The sequence below is a fragment of the Petaurus breviceps genome, unplaced genomic scaffold (genome assembly GCF_028583685.1).
Source record: "Petaurus breviceps papuanus isolate PSGF00001 unplaced genomic scaffold, PetGlider_PUasm1.0 37, whole genome shotgun sequence".
NCBI lineage: Eukaryota > Metazoa > Chordata > Mammalia > Diprotodontia > Petauridae > Petaurus > Petaurus breviceps.
The window spans coordinates 33,858,593-33,880,032 of record NW_027186296.1 but is presented as its reverse complement, the minus strand read 5'-3'; the positions used below and the strand labels follow the sequence as shown (position 1 = coordinate 33,880,032).

The window sequence follows — 21,440 nt, the reverse complement described above, 5'->3', positions numbered from 1 at the left end:
AAGAAAGAAAGAAAGAAAGAAAGAAAGAAAGAAAGAAAGAAAGAAAGGGAAGGAAGGAAGGAAGGAAGGAAGGAAGGAAGGAAGGAAGGAAGGAAAAAAATCAAGCTTCTTGAAACCTGAAATGGTATACCATAATTTAGCAAGCAAGAATGGAACTTCTTAGGGTATTAGAGTTCTGGTGCATAACTGTGACTCTCTCCTTGGTCAAGTCATTTATGGGCCATGAATCTTAAATTCTGCATCTTTGAAATATGAAAAGTATCACCTATGTCCTACCCTATCTCTCAGATATGTCGTTGACTATAAGTGAAATCATATGCCTCTGAACTCCTTTAAGCTGCTCTTGTAAAGATGCAGCACATTAGTGCCCTCCCTTCCCCCCCTCCATAAAAAAAAAAAGCAAAAACAAACAGAAAAAGAACTAAATGCTTGTACTGCTAGGGAAAGAGTTCATTACTTAGCACAGAAGATAAAATGGAGAGTTTGCACAAAGAAATCTAAGGAAGCTAAGAAGAATAGGAGGGAAATGCTTTGCTGGAGGGAAAATCTTTGCTGCAAGTTTCTTTGATAATTCAAATTTACAAGATAAGAGCCGTTACCCATTTGATAAATGGTCTTAAGACTTGGACTAGCAGTTTTCTAGGAAAGAAATATAAGATATCTCTAACCACCTGGGGAGCTGCTGAATTATGCTACATTAGTACAATGGAATCCTGTGATGCTAAAAAAAATATAGTGAGCCAGTTTTCAGAAAAACCTGAGAAGACTTTTGAACTGATTCAGAGTAAAGTGAATAGAACCAGAACAATTTACACCATAAAATCAATATTGTAAAAACACAGTTTTGCAAGATTTAAAAACTCTGATCAAAACGGTGATCAACCATGTTACCAGGGATTAATGATGAAGAAGAATACCAACTTGACAGAGAAATGATGGACTAAATATGCAGAACAAGATACACATTTTTGGAAATGGTCAAAATGGACATTTGTTTTGATTGACTGCATATTTATTACAAGGAATTTGTTGATCTTTTTTTGCCCCTGTCTGCGCGCGCGCACGTGTGTGTGTGTGTGTGTGTGTGTGTGTGTGTGTGTGTGTGTGTGTAGGGGGGAGAAGAGTAGGGATGGGGAGTAGTTAGGGAGAAAGAAAAAATAAATACTTGATAATTAAAAAAGAAAAATTAATTAAAAAAAGAAATGCTTGTTAATCAGAAAAAATAATAAAATTAAATTTAACATTTTTTTAAAAGTGACTCCTGAATTTAAAAAACGTATGCTTTAGTTGGACAAATAGAAATAACATTTTTTTTAATTAGAGAAAAATTTAAGTATCTACATTGTAATCCCCACAAGTTCAGCAGAAATTTGGATAAGCAAAATCTTCCGGATGGCAGGAGAAGTTGGGATGGGTTTCATGGGAGAAATTGAATATGAACTGGATTTTGAGGGGACAGGAAAAATTAGAAAGGAGGGTATTTCACACAAAGGAAACAGTGTGAGCAAAAGACAAATGGGAATGAGTAAATTGTGTAGGTTGGGTGGGCACAGAGAGTTTTGTGCTAGGGAAATAGTAGGAAAAAAAGTTAGCAAAGTAGAATAGGATTTATTTGTGGAGGATCTTGAAAATCCAAATCCTGGTGGTATGTTTTTTGCAGTAAACCATTGGTTTTCAATTTCAGAGATCAGACTTATGGTTAAACACTGACCATCAACCTACATTCTTCTTATTATAGGAATTATTCAGAATTATTTCCTCAACCAATTATTTTGGGTTAACCAGTATCATTCTTGTTCTTTTAGTGGTATCCTTTCCAGTGTATATAAATTATTGCAAAATATAGAATTAAGCCCCTACTTTGTGCTTAGCATTATAAAAAGACATTAATGACATAGGGCACCAGAACTATAGCAGTCATTTGGTGTGTAAACAGGAGTAAAAATATTAGATAAGCAATGAAAAAAAATAATTTTAATAGAGATTACCTTGAATGAGGTGTTGGGTTTTTTTCTTTTTAATAATAACTGAAGGGCAGACTGATAACTTGCATCTTCAGATTTTCATCTCTCGGGGAATATTCACAGTACCAATCGTAGAATAAAAGATGCCTGAAAGGTAATGTTTTAAGTATTAATGTTAACACTGGCTTTCCTGGCCCTTACTCTCTCAGCTTCTCAAGTACTCTTAAGGGTAATTGAGAGGAGTCTAGGTTCTGTGCCATTGACTCCAGTCCCCACTGATGGTGTTCTCCCAAGTGTAAGGGGTGTCCCTTGCATCCCAGTTCTACTTAGCCACTTAACAAATTAGCTTTTACAAAGAAATATTTATTTCAAAAAATTTAATAACAAAATATAAACCCACTCCCTGACATGAGAGGGTTAATCCTTCACCCTTGGATCACCTCAGTCTCTAGCAAGGGTAAGGGGATTAGGTTCATAGCTTAGCTCAGTTCCTATAGAGTTAGAGATACATGAGGTTTCAGTTTTGGGGTTGGGTTGTTTTTTTTTTCTACATTTTTCTTTTTACTTAAAAGCTTAGCCTTAGCCCCTGGATGTCACAGAAGCTTTCAAGTAAATAGGTAGCTTATCACTGCACAGCAGAAATCTCTGGTTTTAACTTGGGATATTGACTTCATACCTATCTCCCTTTACCGTATAGTCCTTACCCTCACCCCAAACCCCCCCCCCCCCAAAAAAAAAGAAATTTCAAAGCTATCACTTCTGCCTTTTGAAATTTGAAAGTTGTTGTGGACAGGTAACATTTTCAGTTGTAATTTTAAGTAAATTGCCTTCAGACTGAATCTCTCTGGTGTCCAGTGAGCTTGGATCTGCCTCCTTGAGGCATAACCAATACCATATGTGTTAGTATTCTGTGAGGAGTTTTTTGTCCATCAGGATGGAGCTTTCTTTGATGTTTAAATCTTTAGGGCAGGATTCAAATAGTCATTTTCATTGCTTTCCTTCCTGTGATTCATTTGGAATACTATACAACTGACCTCATCAAAGTGATAGCCTAGCTCTTTGGGTTTGTTTTGCTTTCTTTTCTAACAGAATTAAGTTTTTCTAGAAGTTAGGGAGACTCACAGAGGTGATGTGATGGTGGAGTTGGGTAAGGAGCCTTTAGAATTTAGGTTTAATATGTGTAAATGTTAAGCAGAACTGAGAGATTATATAAATGGTCATATTATGCTAATGTGCAGTAATTTTTAAAGAAAACATAGTACTATCAGTATTCACCATGCAGTAATGTAATTACCCAATTTTCCAGTTGCTTATATTCCCAGCATTTAGCGATGTCAACTCCAAAAAAATTTTCCTACAGAACAAGTGTTATAAAAGGATGATTAGATTTCAAGACTTAACTATAAAGGACTATTTAACCCACGTTATAGCTGAATTTCAAATATTAAATAGCTTTATTATAGGTAACAGTACTGTTTCACTTATTTCACAGATCTGACATGTTTCTTGGTGTGCCACAAGAAAAGTATTCTTGGGCATCAGGCACATTTCTACCTCTCTCTTTAGTCCCTCTTTCCTACCCCATTTCTTCCCAAGTAATCTCTGCTCTTACTATAGTAATACACAGTACAACACTAATCAGTTAGCAGCCATTTATCAACTTATACAGTGTACTAGAGCATGCCTGGCAAGAAGAGGGGGAGTAGATTATGTCTTGTATGTCACAAGTCAGTCATTTCATTATTCCAGGAGGTTCCTATAGTTATGGCATCTTTTTATAAAAGATAATGATAGAATACAAATATAAATAAACGAAACCTACTTACAAGGAGCTTATGGAATTCTAACAGGAGAGACAAAGGCATGTGTCAGTATAAAGATAACATACACAAAGAAATGCAAAGTAGTTAAACATAAGAGTTTGAGAGGATGGGCACTAGCAGCTGAGTATTGAGAAAGGCTTCATGTTGGTGCTTGGAGGTTGTTGTTACTGTTTGTCCTTCATTCTCCAAGAAGACTGTGACTTCAGGAAGGTGATGGCTGTGACATGAAAGTGAATTGGATGTAAGTGAGGAAGGGCTGTGTAGTCACAAACATCACTTTCTCCTCCAGAGTCATCTGGGTCCAGTGACAAGATATAGATCAGGATGGCTGGAGATGGCCCCGGATGCAGTGGGAGACCTTGGCCTTTTTTTAAGACTAAGGTATTGAAGAATGAAAGGGATTCTGTGAAATGGAAACATGAAGTGACAGTGCCTCCCAGGCATTCAGGACAGCCAGTAAGAGGGACAGAGAGAAGTCTTATTTGGTTAGCACAGAATGCAGGAGGGGGAGTAATGTGCAATGTGTCTGTACAAATAAGTTGGGACAAGGTTGTAAAGACCTTTAAAAGCTAATCAATGGAGTTTATATTTCATTCTACAGGCAATAGGAAGCCACTGGAATTTTTGAGTGGGGGAGCGATATGGTTAGATCTGTACTTAAGGAAAATTAGTTTGGCAGCAGTATGGAAGTTGGACTGAAGTTGGAAGGGACTTGAAGGAGGAATACTAGTTAGAAGGCTGGTATAATACTCTAGATGAGGAGTGATGAGGGCCTGGACTAAGGTGATAACTGTGTGAATGGAGAGAAGGGATCAAATGCTAGAGATGTGAAAACAGCAACAGCGGGATTTAGGAAGATTGGATCTACCCCGTGAAGAAAAGTGAGAAGTTGAAGATAATGTCAAGTTATAAAGTGGGGAGCCTGGAAAAATGGTGGTGCCTTTGACAAATGGAAAAGTTTAGAAGAGTTTGAGGGGTAAAAATAATGATATCTGTTTTAAACATGTTAAGTTTGACATGTCTCCAAGAGATGTTGTTTGAAATGTCTATTTAGCAATTAGTGATGCAGGATTGAGCCTCAGGGTGAGACTGGAACTGGATGGGATGTGTAGATCTGGGAGTCAGTGACATAGATGTGATCATCAAACCCACCGCTTAGCAAGGGCTGCACAACTCCCAGTGGAAACAGAGTGTAACAGCAACAGAAATGTCCTTCATCACTCCCCAGCCCTAGCCATTGACTAATGACTAAAGTGCTGCCATTCCTTTGGGGGCTAAAGGTGTGCAGAGAGTGGATCATAGCAGGTACATCACAGATCTGCTGCTCATTTATATTGCAGGAGGTTCATAAGTTAGGGATGATAGAATATCTTATAGTTATAGAATCTTTTTATAGACAATAATGGTGGAATACTTAAGTATGAATGTGAGAAAGCACCTGAAATCTGATACTTAATTTTTTACCATGAAAAAGGAGTCTAGCAGTGTCATTGGTATTAAGAAATGCCTGCCTTTTTTTTTTTTGCTATTTTCCATTATATAAATAATAAGAAGAGTGCAACTTTATTTCAGAGTTTATAATGTTTATTCATGGCAGCCTTGTAAGGTAGTGAAGTTCAAATATCTCTTGCTTACAGATAAGGAAACTGAGGCTTAGAAATGTTGCCCGCTGTTTGCAGGGATTAGCCTTGTTTTGAACCCTGCTCTCCAAATTCCAGATCTTATGCTGTTTGGGGGCATATAGTCTCTGGATTGCTACAATAAGGAGCAGAGCGATAATTTTGACTATAGTGGGCTGCTCAGATTATCAGCTCAGAGCAAAGCTTTAAAAAAGTGTTAAGGATTAGAACAATTTGAGGAGCTATGTTTCATCACTCACACTGGAATCAAGCTGTTGTAATTGGTGATTGAGGGCCTGACTGGCAAAGGAACAAAAGCTCATGTTGCCCACTATGTCTAGATGTCCCAAACCAAATAGACCTCATTTCAGATTCCATCCACTCTAGCCATCTATCTATTGTCCACCTGCTCTGCTCGCTCCCACCTCTTATTCTGGGAACCATAATCAAATCAGTTAATCACTACCATTGCTTCTGGAAAGGGCCTGTCAGTTTACTTTCCTATGGTTCCACTACTGTCCCTGTGACTTCTCAGACCAAAACACCCTCACCTGGCCACCACTCCCTTCTTTTATGGTCTCCCTTTAGTAGAATGTGAGCTTTTGAGAGTAGAGACCCTGTTTTTGTGTTTCTATCCCCAGTACTTAGCATACTGCTTGGCACATAGTCAGAACTTCATAAGTGCTTTTCATTCATTAGAGTGGTAAACAAATGGTAACTGAAGACATTTGTTACCTTATTGAACAAAACCCTTATCTCTTCCCCCCCCTTCTTTCTTCTCTCTTGCTAAGTATAACCTGTTCTCCCTGTTTTTGTATTTTCCTTTATCTTGTTCTCATCTTTCTCTTGTTTTCTTCACTCTTCCCTCCAGCCCCCCATCTCCTACTACCCACCTTTTTTTTTCTTCATCTGCCAAAGGTGACCAAAAATATGAATGTTAACAGCTTAGTCAGTCTTAAACTGACCACACTAAGATTTTGGGGACACCTTATATACAGAATTTCTGTGGACCCTTTTTACAGTTACCCTGTGAAGATAGGTCTCATATCATCTTCTATAGCTAGAAGAGACCTTGGGAATCCATCTCAGGCAACCACCTCATTTTACAGGTAAGGAAAGTGAGTCAAGGAACAAAACTCAGATCTCTTATACATTATACCATCATGCCCTCTTCATTTGATTTTTCCTGAGTTAGACTCCCTTTGGTAAGGAAAAAAATAATTTACCACATCTAACCTTCTATAGCTTATTCAGTTTATTTATGATATTTCTAGGGGCCTAGCCTTTTGAAATAAAGAGTAATTAAGGCTGGCTTAGAAAAAAATTAGAAAAATTTTAAATTTGAAAAATTTAGGAAAAAAAGAAGGCAAACTTAGCTCCACCACCTCTTTCAGTGTCATGTTTCTCTCAAAAGTGCTGCCCCTGACTACCTGTTAGGATTTTCAACTGTTGCAGGCCACCTTACCCTTCTCCTCCAACAGTTGTGGGGCTCTTTTCCCTACCTTCTCCTTTATATTGGTCTTGTGTTTCCTTTCCTGTGGTTTTATTCCATTGATGCTGTTCTGATGAACTCTTTGATATTAATGAATGCCAATGTTACCTCTCTGGTGAAGCCTCAGTAGACATCTTACCCAAAAGGATTAAATCTGAAGTGAGAATTTTCATTGGGGGGTGGGGGAGATGGGGAAATATGACCTTTGTGACTATTAACTGTAGGCTACTGCTGCTGTTATTGTCATTATTGTTGACCCTTAAGTCAAATGTCTTCCTCATTCAGGCAGGGCAAAAGAACCCCTGGGCCTCCAGCTTTGAGCACTTATTCCCTCTAATTTGTTTTTAGCAGATCACTGTCCCATTAGCAGCTGTGCTGCAGCCATGCTGGAGCATACCTACAAATGAATAATTTAAACAAATTAAATTATTCAGTTTAAATAGGGGCATGATTGACTTCACAATTCTCATTCTACTCTAGCTGCCAAGAAGGAAATCCTCTGCTCTCTTTGGAAATGGGCCTAGAGCTAGATCTGGCTTTTGGTGTGGTAATTCAACAAATGTTTATTAGGAGCTACGTCTTATAAGGCAGACAGTGCTGACAAAAGAGAAAGTGGAGGTTTTTGAGAGGCTTACATTTTCCTAAGCAGATAAAAGGGCCTGAGTACTACACATGGGGAATTTTCTTACTCTTTTGGTTCATCATTTTCCCTAAGGAAACCTTCCAACAGATTGGGTCCCAATCTAGGCTTCTGTACTTTGGGTAATAACCCTCCCCATTCTGAAGCCTTTCCTGAGCCTTGCTTTTTGGTAATGACTTTCCCTCTCTCCCCAACTAGTACTTTGTATTGTTTCTCTCTGATGCAACTCTAATTTATTATTATAGCTATTTGTGGATTCTTTGAGTCTAAAATCCATGGGGACAGGTACCATGCCTTAGCCAAATTTGTATTTCAGTACTTAGTACAGTTCTTTGCACACATTAAGTGCTTGTTAATTGTTGAATTCAAGGAGTTCTTGGGAGGATATTACAACATTTCAGGTGAGAAATAAATGCAGAAGGCATTCCAGTCCAGGGAAATAGCATGGGAAAAATCAAGTAGCAAAACAACATAAATGAGTGACAGTTTGGTCAACTTTATTAGAGCAGAGTTTGTTTAGCAAAGGAATGACTAGAGAATATCTAAGGTGAGGGGGGGAGGCAGTTTCTAGAAGATCTTGAGAGCCAAGCAGAGGATATTACGTACTATGATGAGTTAGAGAATAAGGGACCATTGAACTCTTTAAAGCAGAGAAGTGACTTGCTGACAATGTTTGTTAGTTTAGAAAGTTATCTTACAGTAGTGTATAGGATAAATAAAAGAAGTAGGAGATTCTTTCTAGAGCTGGAAGGGACCTGAGAGGTCATTTGATTTCATATTCCAGGTTGAAAGACGTATTTAAGGTCACTCAGGCAAGGATGGTAGGGTCTGAAGGCTGGTCCTCTGAGCCTGAAATCCAAAGTTCTGCCCTTTGATTGCACTACTGGACAGAGCCCTGGAATGAACAAGGTTGTTTATTTCAGCAAACTAGGTGTGAGAGAGCCTAGGCTGAAATATTTCAGAGGAAAAAATGCACAGAACTTGGTTATTGACCAAAGAATGAAGAAAAAATGGATGAAGAATGAAGGAAAAGCAAATTAAATATAACTGTAGAACCTAGGTAACTGGGAAGAGCTGTTGATATTTACAGAAGAGACGGAAAGGTGAGAGAGAGAATGGTTTGGGGGGAAGATAATCAGGTTCTGGATCAGTAGCTTTCTTTTAGTTAAAATATTCAATTCCTTTGGGGAAATGAGAGAATAGAGCAGATAAGGACTATTTTCCTTGATGATTTACATACCCTGACTATATAACCTTGTCTATCCACTTTGTTATGTAAATGTATTGACTAGGAAACTTCAAAATCAGAAAGAACCTAAGCTGTTGTTTTGTTTTTGTTATTTTCTTTTTTTAAACTAAAGGAGGTTTATTTTACCCTAACAAATAGCAAGAATGTGTGTCAAGGGTACAGTGGTATTTTGCTTCTCTGAACACAGCACCCTCCTCACCAAGTCAATGAAGGGATCATCTTTCTTTCAATTAAATTCACATCCACCATAGTTAAACAGCAACAGTTTCACCACCCACCCACATTCCCCACCACATAATTACAAAGAAGGATACCTCCTAGCAATACCACTTCTTGGTCCCCCAAACCCTTTCAGGGATGGAGTTTCCTAGACCATCCCAAAAGAAAGGAAGTCTCCTAATTAAGGGAGACCCGAGCTACTTCTCTAGAGTTCATGGAGCTCTCCGAGGGGATAAGAACCTTAAGACAGCTCTCTTCTGGGGAGGGAATAAGGAAGGACCAGAGAGGATCACTCAGAACCATGGCCAAAAACTCCATTCTTATCAGACAGAAATCACTGGACAAATTTGACTGAGCAGGCTGGAACCTAGATTTTTTCAGTGTTGCTTTACCATAAGGACTGCCATCTGATCTAAGGCCTCTGGCACTGTATTATCATATTATACATTGTATTATGTACATATAATTGTATTATACACCAGTACCTTCCAGGAGAGAGCCTCTTTCGTCTCTTTTCTCCTTTCCTCTCTTCTCCTCTCCTCTCCAGGTTAAGTGACTTGCCCAAAGTTACACAGCTAGTAAGTGTGTCAAGTGTCTGAGCCTGGATTTGAATTCAGGTCCTCCTGACTCCAGGGGCAGTGTTCTATTCACTGTGCCACCTAGCCTCTCCTTCTCTTTTTCATTTTTTTCTTTTTTTTTAAGCACTTGGGGTTAAGTAACTTGCTCAAGGTTACATGACCAGTTTTTTGTGTGGGTGTTAAGTATCTGAGGCTGGAACCAATCCCAGGTCCTCCCAACTCTGGGGCCAGCACTCTTACTGTGCCACTTAGCCCCCCCCCCTTCTCTTTTCTTAAGAGAGCCTATTTCAGAGTTCTGCTGATCATAATGTAGTGGTATGAAGGAGTTTAGATAGCCCTGGGAAAGGATAGTGAAGGTATACTAGGCTTCTTCCCAGATGAATGTACAGTTTCTGACTAGTTTTAGCCACAGAAATAGAAGGAAAAAGCATTGACAAGGTTGTTATCCCCATCCCACTCACCCTGGGCCTGGGCTACCTGGCTTACAACATTGATGAGATTTTTAATCACTAGTAATATGACTTTGTTCAGCTTCCTGTGGTCAATCAGCAAGCATTTATTAAGAGCCTACTGTGTGCCAGACTATGTGCTAAACACTAGGGGCACACAAAAAGGCAAAAGGATCCATCAAAGGACTCAGAGAAGGAGCAGTTAAATGTCAGGGGGGAAACCAGGAGAGATTGGTGTCCTAAAAACAGAGAGAGAAGAGGGTATCAGGGAGAAGAAAGTGATTAACAGTATCAAAGGCTGCAGAGAGGTCAAAGAGAGTGAGGATAGAAAACAAGTCGTTGGATTTGGCAGCTAAGAGATCATAAGTAATTTTGGAGAGTTTCAGTGGAATGATAAGGTGGGAACTGGATTATAAGAAGACACCAAGTGAAAGGACACTTTAGAGATGACCTTCTCTAGGAGTTTAGCAACTAAGGGCTGAAGAGAAAAGGAAAGATCTAAGTGATAGGGGAGACCAGGGCATGTTTGTAGGAAGTAGGAAATGAGCCAGTAAAGAGGGAGGGATTGAAAATAAGTGAGAGACTTATGAGCTTTGTGACCCTGGGCAAGTCACTTAGCAAAACAAAAGAAAATAAGTCAGAGGGGGTGGAGTCAAAATGGCGGAGAAGAAGCAGGACCTCCCCCCGGCTCTGGCTTCTACTTTCCCCATCCATGTAAAAAGCGGACCCTGAACAAACTTCGGAGCTGCAGAACCCACAAAATGACACAAAGAAGCTCACCGCCCTCTGAGGACACCCTGGCAGGCTGATTGCAGCACTCTGGGAGCTGAGCTCAGGTCCGCATGACCCAGACGTTTTAGCCCCAAGGCAGGCCTGACCAGCAGCTGGCTGGAGGGACTCCAGATCAGCAGCAGCTGTGGCCATTTCCAGATTTATCAACACAAAGATGCTAAGGACAAAGTGAGAGGTCAGGGCAGTGTGGACTTTGGGACCAGTAGTCATGAGTGTGTCGGCTTCTGCCCCCAGGGCAAGAAACCACTGAGATGCTGGCCGGTGTCATGTGGCAGCTTCAGCTCCTAGCCTGCAGACTGTAGGGGGACCAAGAGACCAGTCTGAGGGGTAATCACTCTTGCTTTAACCTCCTTGGATCTGGATTGTAGTCTAGAGTGGAGGTCCTGGGGTTCGTGACCAACTTGCCAGAGCATGTGGAGGCCTCAGAGAGGGCATCCAACTAATACCTCCGGCAGCTGAGGAAACCCCAGCGTTTGGGACAAAAGCTCCCCTGTCTGGTGGCAGAGTCCTACTGTGGCAAAAAGTCCAGGGGTCAAGTGACTGAGGGGAGAAATGACCAGACAAAGGAAACAAAACAAACAGAAGACTCCAACATTAGACTCCTATTTTGGGGACAAAAAAAGAGCAAAGCATGGAACAGGAGGAAGACAGTGAATTCAGAACTCCTGCACCAAAAGCTTCAAAGGAAAATACGAGCTAGTTACAGGCCATAAAGGACCTTAAGAAGCAGAGAAGTGGAGGAAAAATTGGGAAGGGAAATGAAAACGATGCAAGAAAATTACTAAATGAAAGTCAACAGCCTGACTGAGGAAAATCACACCTTAAAAAACAGACTAACTCAATTGGCAAAAGAGGCTCAAAAAGGCAATGAAGAGAGGGATGGCTTAAAAAGCCGAATGTGGCCAGATGGAAAAAGAATCTCAAAAGCTCAATGAAGAGAATCATTCCCTCGGATTTAGATTGGAGCAAAGGGAAGCTAGTGACTTTAAGAGAAATCAAGCTGATGTTAAACAGATCCAAACAAATGAAAGAATAGAAGGCAATGTGAAATATCTCATGGGAAAAACCACTGACCTGGGAAATAGATCCAGGAGAGATAATTTAAAAATTATTGAACTGTCTGAAAGCCATGATCAAAGAAAGAACCTAGATATCATTCTCCAAGAAATTCTCAAGGAAAATTGCCTGGATGTTCTAGAACCATAAGGCAAAATGGAGGTTGAAAGAATCCACCGATCACCTCCTGAAAAAAGATCCCAAAAAGAAAACCCCTAGGAATATTATAGCCAGGTTCCAGAATTCCCAGATCAAGGAGAGAATATTACAAGCAGCCAGGAAGAAACAATTTGAATATTGTGGAAACACAATCAGGATAACACAGGATTTGGCAGCTTCTACACTGAGAGATCAAAGGGCCTTCAATAGGATATTCTGGAAGTCAAAGGAACTGGGATTAAAACCAAGAATCACCTACCCAGCAAAACTGAGTATCATGTTTCAGGGGAAAATATGGTCATTCAGTGGAATAGAGGACTTTCGAGCATTCTTAATGAAAAAACCAGAGTCAAATAGAAAATTTGACATCCAGATACAAGAAGCAAGAGAAGCTTGAGACGATAAACAGGGAAAAGAAATCATAAGCTGCTGATGAAAGTTGAACTATTAACATTCCTACATGGAAAAATGATAATTGTAACTGATGAAGCTTTTCTTAGTATGAAAATAGTTTAAGGGAATAGAAATATATGTAAGTCTATATCGGAGGGTATATGGGCGTATGAATACATATGTAAATTGTGTATATATGCTTACAGGTATACATAGATAGAGAGCACAGGACCAAATTAATAGAAAGGGATGATACTTAAAAGGGGAAATTAAGAGGTGAGAGAGGAATATAATGAGAGGAGATGGAGAGAGACAGAATGGGGTAAACTATCTCATAAAGAAGAGGCAAGGGAAAAGGGTTACAATGGAGGGGAAGAATAGGAAGACAAAAGGGTATGGATAAACCTTATTCTCAGTGATTTTGCCTCGGGGAGGGAATGAAATACACACTAAATAGGGTATCTCATCCTACAGGAGAGTAGGGGGAAGGGGATGAGAGGGGGGATGATAGAAGGGAGGGCAGGCTGGGGGGGAGGGAAGTTGGAAGCATTCACTTTTGAAAAGGGACAGGATCAAAGTAAAGAATAGTATAAGTGGGTGGTGGGATAGGAGGGAGGGAAATATAGTCAGTCTTTTACAATATATCTAATGTGTTAATGTTTTGCATTAGCTACACATGTACAACCTATACTGAACTGCTTATCTTCCCAGTAAGGATGAATGACAAAGGAGGAAGGGAATGAATCTGGAATTCAAAGATTTAAAATCAAATGTTTAAAATTTTATATATATGTGTGTGTTTGCATATATATGTATATATATACATACACACACTATTATTAATACTATTTTACTTGTAATTGGGAAAGAAGATATACAGGCACTGGGGCATAGAAATCCACCATGCCCTACTGAAAAAGCCTAAGGGGGTATGGGAGAAGATATGGGAGAAAGCAGATTGGAGGAAGGGATATCCTGTGGGACTGCTATTCTGGGGTGGTGGGTAGGGGGAAAATGGGGAGAAATTTTGTAACTCAAAATCTGGTGTAAATTAGTGATGTAAATCAGAAGTTAATAAAGCATTTGGAAAAAAAAAGAAAATAAGTTAGAAAGTGTGATCACAGAAGGGACAGTCTGTTGGAGGAAATGGGATAGAGTGAGATCCCTTGAACAAGTAGCCTCATTGCTGGAGAAAGTGGAAAGCAATTGAGAAATAATGGACCTAGATACATTGTAATTCCTAACCCTATTCTTAAACTTCACCCTGACCTGCAATCCCTCTACCCTTCAGTTAATTCCCAAGCTAACACCCCTGCCATAGCTACACTTTTCTTCCATTTCCTCAATCTTTAAGTGAATCAGTTCAAGTCTATACTGGCCTCCACAGTGGAGTCCCTTCTATCACCTTTCCATACCCCAACTTTGGATTACCTATACCTTCTGCCAGCTTCCTCAGATTTACATGCTGCTAAGGACTGTGGCCCACATTTATATTTAAAAATCTCTTACATAATATCCCTTCTTTCCAGTAATACAGCTTTTATCACAACTTTCTGGTTGGTCTTCCTTGCTGGAGTCCTTTTCCAAATCTAGTCTATCCTTCACTCAACTGCCAAAATGATCTGCCTAATGTTCAGGTCTGACCATACTACCCTTCTTACTCAAACTCAAGTGATTCTCTGTACTTCCAGGATCAAATATAAAAATCCTATTTGGCTTTTAAAACTCTTCATTTTTTGGCCCATTCCTCCCTTTTCAGTCTTAAAATTTACCCCTTTTCATGTACTCTACAATCCAGTGATGCTGGCCTCTTGCTATTCCTTAAACATGACATTTCATCTCCTAGTTCTGCCACTTGCTGTCCCCCATGCCTGGATTAAACTCTCTCTGCTCCCTCTGCCTCCTGGCTTCCTTCAAGGCCCAGCTCAAATCTCACCTTCTACAAGGGGCCTCTTCCCATTCCTTCCTGCTGAGCTCATTGAGGGATTCTGGCTTTGGCATTTGTATCCCCAGTGCTTGCCTCACACATAGTAAGCACTAACTAATTGGTCTGTCAGAGTTCCCAAACTTATTTGGCCTACCACCCCCTTTAAAAAATTACTCAGTGACCCCCTAGAAATCTTTAGCCCTTTAACCCTTTAATGGTTTATTTGTAATTTGAAGCATTTCAAAAAATATATAAAACAATTTTTTAATGATGCATCTTAAATTTAATAATTTATTGTAAATTTGCAGGGTTTTTCTTACATTGAAATTTTGATGACACAGTTATTACATCATGTAACAGTATAATATTGTATTGTAAACAAAGTCATTACACACACATATTCCTGCCGATTCATGCTGGACTTCCCCACAATGCATTATACCCTTGCCTGCCAACACTTGCTTGTTAAGATCTGTCAGCAGACTTGACCACATTTTGTGTGTTTATTTGGAAAATAATGTAATCATTATCACTTTAATTCTGTTACACAACAGAGGAAACACATACAAATGGTTTTTCAAATTTTTCTTCCTTATGCTTCCACTACCCCCTTATTTTTTATTCAGTGCCCCCCTAATTGCACCTGAGGCTACTACCCCCCCATTCCAGCACCCCCCCCAGGGGTTGTATTGCCCACTGTGGAAACCTCTGGACTATGTTTCCAGGAATCCCTTGTTCCAAGCTGTGAGCCTCATTGTAGACTGTCTACTTTATGAGTTTGCTGTGGGGAACAAGTGAAACAATGTACAAAAAGTGCTCTGTCAACCTTAAAGGATTAAATCAGTGTCAGGTACCATTAAGTACACTGCTTTAGCCACTATGCCTATACATTTTTAGAATGATCAAACTACATATGCCACATAGAAAATATATCCCAGTCTTCAGATAGCCAAATAGGTTCTTTAACAGCCACAGTATATATTTATCCCCATTTAAAACTGTATTTCATTTACATTTGTTCCAATAAACACATTAAATAAGTGGTTAATCTAGTCTTGTTTTCCACAAATCTCTTTTTTACCTTCCTAATAAAAATGCAATATTCTCTGTTAAAGAAATAACAACTAGTCAATTTATCTCATACAACATTAAATATTTTAGTGGAAATATCTAAATATTTTTGGTTGAATGGAGTTTATATTCCAACTTAAAATTGAGATGAAGCAAATGGTATGTCAAACTGTTTTGAACACAAAGGATTTTTTAAAATTGCCTAAAAATATCTTAAAACTATTTTTACTGCTGTCATTCTGATGATGTCTTGAAGCCAAGAAATCTTAATAATTCACACTATGAATTATAAATGACTAATCACAACTATATGCCTTTTGTGCAAAAGAGTACTCAAACTGTTTAAATTTGTCTATATTTGTTGGCACAGATGTATACTTTTCATGTTACAGAACAGAAAATGATTTTAAAATCTTTTGAGGATTGTGAATGACTTAGCTATTCTCAGCAGTACAATGATCCAAGACAGTTCTGAAAAACTTATTATGAAAAATGCTATCCATCTCCAGAGAAAGAACTGATGGAGTCTAAATGCAGATCAAAGCATACTTAAAAAAAAAAAAAACTTTCTTTGTTTTTCTTGGGTTTTTTTGGGCGGGGGGGAGTCAGTTTTCTTTTGCAACAGGACTAATATGGAAATACATTTTGAATGACTGTATATGTATAATCTATATCAATTTTCTTGCCTTCTCAAGGAGGGGGGGTGGAGAAAGAATCTGATGCTCAATTTTTTAAAACAAATATAAAAATTGTTTTTACACGTAATTAGAAAAAAATATAAAAATTTTCTCTTAAAAAATCTTTTTAGGTTTGTTATTATATACCAAGAAAATAAGAGGAAGAAGGTTCATTTAAAACTATACTAGTGAATATGAAAATGCTTGACATCCAAAGATAAAAGGAACTTTACTAACCTCAAGTTCTGTCCTCGCAAACTTAATGGGTACCTTAGACCGCTTGAGTTGCTGTACCCTGAGAATTACTAACCAGATTCTGTTTCCAGATGGAGAAATGATCTAAGTGCCACAGTATCCTTTGTTGCATATCCTTGATATATTAGGACGAAGTAAATTTTTTTCTCTCTCAAATGTTCAGTGACTTGTGAGGGCCTATTTCGTGCCAGCATCAAACCTGAATTAAGAGGGCCATTTGGCGTGCTCCTAGCAGGTTGAGATGAGAGATGGACTCTTGGCTCTACTGATGGTTAAATTGGAGGAGAAGCCCTATAGATGGGGGGTGGGGAAGCTAATTGGATAGTGAGTCCCTGCCTAGCTCCCAAGCCTTGATCATGCTTGGGGATGCCTCTCTGTGGGGCCAGCAGCAGTCTCCTCAGGCAAACAAATTAGCTGAGTGCTGGAAGAAGCTGCCTGGGAGGGAAAAGGAAATGCCAGGGCCAGTGTTCCTTGGCTCCATAAATTGGATTACCTGCAAGTTAGACCCAAGGTAAACTGGGCAGAGGACATTCAGACAGAGCTCTCAGCCTTCAGGGACTTTGCAGAGAAAGCTGAGGGGTGGCTAATGGAGCTGCTGGCAGCCCGAGTGAAGAGATATACCCTGTTGGGGTGCAGGGCCCTAGTATGCTCTCTGGCCCAGAGACTACTCTTCCTTCTGAGATAGGAGCCCAGAGACTGAAGATTTGAATTGAGGCCTAAACTGGGGAACTCCCCAGCTTATCCTAACAGTGCTCCCTGGGAAGGAAGGTAGTAACTCCTTGCCCTGAGGGAACAGGCTGAGGGCAGACCTTCTCCACCCAAGAGCAGACTTAGTTGCCCCAGAAGTTTAAAAGGAAACCTGAGGAATCTGTGAAGCATTGACTTCTGAGGGTAAGGTCTAATGCATCCAGTGCTGAAGAACCCTCTCTGCTTTGGATTTCAGTGACCTGGAGGTGGTCCTCTCTGAGGACCTCCTTTTTCAGAGTCAGCTAAATTTGTTGGACCCTTCAAATGGGGTATGTGCTTTGTCCCTTTTTAGGTGGCTGAGATGGGGAGTTATTTGAACCTAATCTTGTAAAGATGTATTCCCTTTGGGATGATATCTAAAAAATAAAATTAAGGGGTGAGAGAAGAATTTATTGGGAGGAGAAAGGGAGAGATAGAATGGGGTAAATTATCTCACATAAAAGAGACAAGAAAAAGCTTTAACAATGGAGGGGACCGGGGGAGGTAGGGAGGAATGAGTGAACCTTACTCTCATTGGATTTGGCTTAAGGAGAGAATAACACACACACTCAATTGAGTATCTTACCCTACAGGAAAGTAGGGGGAAAGGAGATGGGGTGGGGTAGTCAGATGCAAACACTTTTGAAAAGGGACAGGGTCAAAAGAGAAAATAGAATAAATGGGGGGCAGGATAGGATGGAGGGAAATATAGCTAGTCTTTCACAGCATGACTATTATGGAAGTGTTTTGCATAACTACACATGTATAACATTGAATTACTTGCTTTCTCAATGAGGGTGAGTGGGAAGGGAAGAAAAGAGAATTTAGAGCTCAGAGTTTTAAAAACAAATATAATATGCATATTTATACGTATATGCATAAACATATATATTCACATATATAAGAAAGTTGATTGGTATGGTTTTATTTAATATCTTGTTTCTTCAAGTTACTGTTTTGGTTTATTTTTTTAGTTGATTCTAGAGTTCTCTAAGTAAACATCAGATCATATCATCAGCATAGTGATCATTTTGTTTCTTCTTTGCCTATTCTTATTCCTTTGATTTTTTTCTTGTATTGCTGGAGTTAATACCTCCAATATTATCAAATAATAGCAATGATAATGGACATCTTTGGTTTACTCCTGTCTTATTGGAAAGACCTTAATTTATCCCTATTTCATATAATATCTGCTCACGGTTTTAAATAGATACTATTTACCATATAACAGAAAGGTACATTTCATTTGCTTTTTGGTTTTTCCCATAGAAATGGGTATTTTCTTTAAAACTTTTCCCATTAATGTGGCCTGTTATTTTTATAGTTTTCCTGACATTGAACTAACCCTTTATTCATGGTATTAATTCTACCTGGTCTTAATGTACAGTCTTTTTTTTATGTATTGCTGTAGCCTCTTTATTAATATATTTTTAATTTTTTAAATTTATATTCATTATGGAAGTTGGCCTTTAGTGTCTTTCTCTAATGGATCTCTCTCAGGTTTAGTTATTAAAATTTTATTTCTTTTTAGAGGAGGAATTTGGTGGGTGGGATCTCCTCACTTCTTATTTTTTGAAATACTTTATTTATGCAATATTGGAGTTAATTGAATTTTAACTGTTTCATAGAATCAATTGTAAATCTATCTGGATTGTAGTTTTCCTTCCTTTTAGTAGTTCATTTATATCTTGTTCCACTTATTTTTCTGAAATTGAGTTATTTTAATTCCCTGTTTCTTGTTCCATAAAGTCAAGTATTTTATATTTTTTGATATCTATTAATTTCATTCAAAATTTTAGTTTTATTGACATATAATTGAACAAAATAATTTCTAGTAATTTCCTTTATTTCTTCATTTGTTGTAATTTCTCCTTTTTTTCTTTCTTTTTCTAAACTAACAGTCTGAGCCCCGATTCAGAGTCAGCACCAATGCAGGTTCCAGGTATTTCTTGGCTGCACTCTGGGCTGCATTTGACCTGTCTCACAGTTTCAGTCTCTAGTTTCCCTGAGTTCCCTTGTTTTCTAAGATGGAAGGCTTCTGGGAGTGCTCACTATATTGGGCTTTTCTATGCAGACCCCTTTCCTAATGCCTTTATGCCTTTAGACTTCTTATTTCTTTGTACAGATCTGGACTGGTAAAATGTATTCACTGTCATTTTTTCCTTGATTTCTTGATAACTTTTTGGGATAATGAATTTTTTCCCTTTATCATTTTTTTTTTCCTTTTTAAATCTTTTCCTGGAATGGTAGTCAGAGAACTAGTCTTGTTCTGTGTTCACTCATCCTGTCATCTTGAGGAGAGACTATCTTAATTTTCTGTAATGGTTAGTATGAAAATAATTGAGCAGATAATGGTAAAGTAGACATTAAATAATGGACAGAAGAAGTAAATGATCCAATCCTATGCCACACTACTGTTGGTATTACTTAAGGGCAGAGGATAAAAACTTTGCCATTTCAAAATGTTGGAGTTATGTTAATACCTACAACCTTCCAGGATTTAATTCTCTTATAAATTATATTTGGTGCCTATGGATCCTTGGCCTCCAAATTCGGAAATGAAATTATATCTTGGGACTTTTGTACATAAAGGATAATATTTAATCATTCTTGATGATTAGTCTTCTAGCTATAGAACTATACTGATAGTGTTCTCACTACAGATGGTTTCACTAAAATGTGTGTTTTTATTGTTTAGACCAAAGTGAGTTGGAAATATTACTTCCTGCATATAAAAGAAGCAAAGCTTATTTGTTGAGGTCATCTTAAAAGCATAATCATTTAAAATTATCTGCTGATGTAGAAAACTGGATTTATTATTTTGTTAACATTTGCATAAAATGCAATTACATAGAAATTGATATTCTCTAAAAGCCTATAGTAAGCTAGACCTTAGAAAATAGGATATGTACCATTTTAAAGTCCAGTTTGAGATGCCCAGATGGTGCTTTAGCATAGAAACATAAAATCAGTGAGATATAATTCCATTAGAGGTTTGTTAAAGTAACCTTGACTAAGAATATTTCAAGTAATATTAGAATCTCACTTATAAATATCAGTCTACAGAAAAAAAAATCGTACCAGTTTCTAGAGATGCAAAGGCAAAATCAAGGAGACTCTTCCTCAGTCTTACTTGGACCTTCATTTATAACATTGGAGTGCTGATGTAAATAAGATTTCCTTTCAGTTCTAAAATTCTATGGTTGTGTGATCAATAGCTTAAGCAGGCTTCAAAATTCATTATCAAGAAGCACTTCCTTAAACTGAAAAATAGTATGGCAGAAACTGGGCATAGACCAATATCTTACACTGTATACCAAAATAAAGTCCAAATGGGTACATGATTTAGATATAAAGGCTGATACTATAAGCAAACTGGGAGAACAAGGAATAGTTTACCTGTCATATTTATGGAGAACAGAAGAATTTATGACCAAACAAGAGATAGAGAATATTATGACATGCAAAATGGATGATTTTGATTACATTAAATTGAAAAGTTTTTGCACAAAGCCAATGCAATCAAGATTAGGAAGGAAGCAGAAAACTGGGAAAGAATTTTTACAAGTAGTATCTCTGATAAAGGCCTCATTTCTAAAATATATAGAAAACTTGAGTCAAATTTATAAGGATACAAGATATTTCCCAGTTGATAAATTGCTCAGAGGATATGAACAGGCAGTTTTCAGGGGAAGAAATTAAAGATATCTATAGTCATATGTGAAAATGCTCTATATCACTATTGATTACAGAAATGCAAATCAAAACAACTTTTAGGTACCACATCACACCCGTCAGATTGGCTAACATGACAAAACAGGAAAATTGTAAATGCAGGAGAAGTTGTGAGAAAATTGAAACTAATGCATTGTTGGTAGAGTTGTGAACTGATCCAACCATTTTGGAGGGCAATTTGGAACTATGCCCTAAGGGCTATAAAAATGTGCATACCCTTTGACCCAGCAATACCACTTTTAGGGCTGTATAACAAAGATATACAAATGGGAAAAGAACCCACATGTACAGAAATATTTATAGCAGCTCTTTTTGTTGTGACAAATAATTGGAAATTGAGGTGATGCCCGTCATTTGGGGAATGGCTGAAAAAGTCGTGGTATCTGACTGTTATGGAGTTATAGAGAAAATGAAAATCAGAGTTTGATTTATTCAAAGTAACATGACTGATTTCTGGCAGAGCCAAGACTAGACTTCCCAGTCCAGGTTCCTTTCTTCTGTGACTTTAGAACTGTTTTGACCTATAGATAGATTTACAAAAAAGAAATCTGGATATAATTTCTCATCACTTTCCCCATACAAATGTATGTAAGAGCAAAACTCTTACAACAAACAC

General features: G+C 38.3%; 1 protein-coding gene across 3 annotated transcripts in view; it reads left to right on the top strand.

Moving 5' to 3' along the window:
• GLCE (glucuronic acid epimerase) overlaps positions 1-21,440 on the top strand; it is a 152,312-nt gene that overhangs the window by 110,147 nt on the left and 20,725 nt on the right. The gene's annotated exons all lie outside the window — the stretch shown is intronic.